This window comes from Eucalyptus grandis, chromosome 2 (genome assembly GCF_016545825.1).
Source record: "Eucalyptus grandis isolate ANBG69807.140 chromosome 2, ASM1654582v1, whole genome shotgun sequence".
NCBI lineage: Eukaryota > Viridiplantae > Streptophyta > Magnoliopsida > Myrtales > Myrtaceae > Eucalyptus > Eucalyptus grandis.
This window is the reverse complement of record NC_052613.1, coordinates 13814110-13817310: the sequence shown is the minus strand read 5'-3', so window position 1 is coordinate 13817310 and position 3201 is coordinate 13814110. Positions and strand designations below refer to the sequence as shown.

General features: G+C 40.5%; 1 long non-coding RNA gene across 1 annotated transcript; it reads left to right on the top strand.

Annotated features, from left to right (window-relative positions):
• Positions 1 to 226: 226 nt before the first annotated feature.
• Positions 227 to 2568, top strand: LOC120290380. The gene is made up of 2 exons (XR_005548320.1): positions 227 to 634; positions 1978 to 2568. It is a non-coding gene; the product is annotated as an uncharacterized LOC120290380 (long non-coding RNA).
• The last annotated feature ends 633 nt before the right edge of the window (positions 2569 to 3201 follow it).

Sequence of the window (3201 nt, the reverse complement as noted above, 5' to 3'; positions counted from 1 at the left end):
TGGAAAAAGAAATTATCGGATGAAAAATCAGAGATTGGAAGAAAAAAAAATGATAACAATATTATTATTATTTTTCTCTCTCTCTCCCTCATTCCTTTCCTTCCCCCAACATCCACCCCACTCCCGACGTATCTCTCTCTCACATTTTCTTTTCCCCTCCTTCGCACGCAATTTCCTCCCCCTCTCTTTTCTTCTCTCCCCCACTTTTCCACCCCTCACCATGCCAACCCCTTTGCAGCAATTTCCCCTCAACTTCCCCCATTTACTTTATTGTTTCTCTCTCCTCTTCCCCTTTCCTCCCTCTCAACAAGCCCCCTCCCTCTTCCTTTCCTCTTTCTCTCTTGAGTTTCTTTTCTGCTTTTGCTTCCAAAACAGCACCGTGTGCTGCTGTTTTTGCCCCAAGCCAGCCACCATCTTGCGCCATAGCCGTGGGCCATCACTATCCACAAGCCGCCATCCACCGCAAAGAGCCGCACCACCCATCTCTGCGAGCCATCGGCCCGCCGTTCTTGCCAAATCAGAAACCACTTCTGCCAAGACCCACTTTTGCTTAGCGCCTTCGTGACATTTTGGATGTAACCATGCATAGCCCTCGCCACCGCCGTCGCACTCATGTTGTCGGAATTGTCGTCGGGTGAGTTTAGCTCCTAATCCTTTGATTGGTACCTAAACTTGCTTAAGAGGTTGATTTAGACTAAAAGATGGTTTAGGTTAGCTTAAATAGGGATTCTTGATAGTCTATAATAGTTATATTAGTATTAGAATGGATTAATGTTAGTCTAATTAGGGAGATTTGCTCCGTTGAGGATGATTTGGTTGAAAATGGGCTGTTCTTCAGAACTGGTTTCGGACACTTGCGGTTTGTAATTTTTATATAATGAAATCGGTTGTGAATCTGAAGCTAATGTCTTTTAGAGAAATTTTTTACACATCCTAAGATACAACATATATGTTTCTCAAGATTTTTAGGGACTCAGAAATAGGAGATATTAGCTCCGCCATTTTCGAACAGAACTGCAATTTTCGCTGGAACTAGTGACCTTTTAGGATTCTAGGGGTTTTTATCAACTCTTGGAGTTTGAATTTTAAAATGGGTTCTTCATAAAATTTTCATTTCACCTCTTATATTTTAACGTACTAAAATTTCAAATCAAACGGACGTGTTTAAGAGCTCGAAACAAACTGATTTTGGAAAACTGACTTTTGAGAACCGACCAAATTTTGGTGCTGGATTGAGTGAATTACTAGGCTGAATCCAGAGGGATCTGGGTCTCGGTGTCTCATGAAATTTTTTTTTTTTACGTGCCTTTTGTCACATATTCAAACTTGGGAATTTTCCGAACTCAATTGGTTAGGTTTTTGGATTTAAATTTGGAGACGCGCGAAGGCACAATTTCTGCCAATTACAACCTATTTTAGTTTAATGATGGTTCTTGATGCTTTGATTCATTTAATTAATGTTTTTAATGACTTGTGGATTTAATTAATTAGTTAGTTAATTCTGTAATTTCACTGTTCATGACGCACTGTTCACAAGTTACTGTTCACGTGCACTGTTCACCCGGGAATGAAAAGTGGTTTAATTTCATGTGTATTGATTCTATGAAGTGAATGAATGTGTAAATGCATGGGCATCCACATGAATTGGGTGATGTTTTGTGTAATTGTAGGATGATTGGGAACTATTGGCATTTAATAAGAAAATACCGGGTGTCAGGTTTTGGACGCTGAAAGTGTTTTTAAATACTATATCAAACTATGAGATTTTAAAAGAGATGACAAAATTTTTGGTTTCGATCTGACTGGGATCCATGTGATTGATCGATGTCTGATGTGTGACGCACTAATGTGCAAGAACGCATGAGAATCATAGCATCTTTAATTCTAGTCATGCTGGAGTTGAGCACACTGTTTATGGCACGCACGCATGAATCGATAACGTGTTTCACATATGCTTCCGTTGTGCTGAGAACAAAGCCTTGAGGGGTGGCCTGACTGAGATGGCGATTCGTCCACGCTAGTGCGGGGCCCAAGGAGGCAATATTTGGTTGGGATGAGGAATGGCAGTGCGTCCGCGCCTTTACCCCAGACAATGCTTTCGTGTGACAATGGCCACGTGAGATCGCTTGTAATGTGATTCGTATGTGATTGATGAACCACATCATCTAATGGCCATGTGCATTGCGTGTATCGTGATGAGTTATGATGTGCAGGGTATGGCATATCAAGTAAGGTTGCATATGAACCGACTATTGATTGTTGATTGTCAATCTTTGGTTTGTTTGTGAGATGGTTCTAAAGAGATACCCTGAGTTGAGTTGGTGTACTAATCGGGGGACTAGGGGAAGAACTCGTTGAGATTTACATCTCATTGGTTATTGAATTCAGGTCCCCAGTGTGAAGAACCCGGAGTTTGAAGTGGAAGGGTCAAGAACATAAGTGGCTTAGTAGTCCTTTGTGAGATAGACATTATGTATAAGCTTGAGGTGTTTATGAAAGTGTATTTGATTTGAAACTGGTTGTCCCACTTTTCTATCTCATATTTGTTGTTGCTAGGGGATTAGTTAATTCGCTTCCGCATGTGCAATAAAATGAAAAGGGTCGGCGACGAGTCTTGGGAATGTCGCAAAATTCTATCGACCACCGAGGGATGTGCGCGCGTTTGAGGTTTGGGGCGTGATAGCGACGGTCGGTGATGGCCGGCAGTCAGCCAACAGTGGCCGCGGTTGGTCGGAGGGTGTTGGCGGTTGGCAAGCGGCCACCCGAGGCCACATCAAGCAAGAAAAATAAAAGAAAAAAGAAGAAAAAATTGGCTTATTTCTAGAAATTGTTCCTGAGAACAATAAACTACCTTTTTTTTTGCTTGTTTCTATTCCAAATCTGTTCCCAAGAACAAAAAAAGATAGATTTTTTGTTCCCGGAACAAAAAAAAAAAGGAGATGTTTTGTTCGCGGAACAAAAAAAAAAGATGTTTTTGTTCCCGGAACAAAAAAAAAAGATGTTTTTGTTTCCGGAGCCAAAAAAAAAGATTTTTTTGTTCTCGGAACAAACTTTTACTAAACAGATTTCTATTCTTTTTTTTTTTTTTCCAAGGAACAGAAAAACAAAAATTAGGAGAAACAGATATGTTACCATGCATGCCTTTATTGCCTAAAAAATATCAAACTACACACCAAATGAGATTGCAACACAACATGGAGC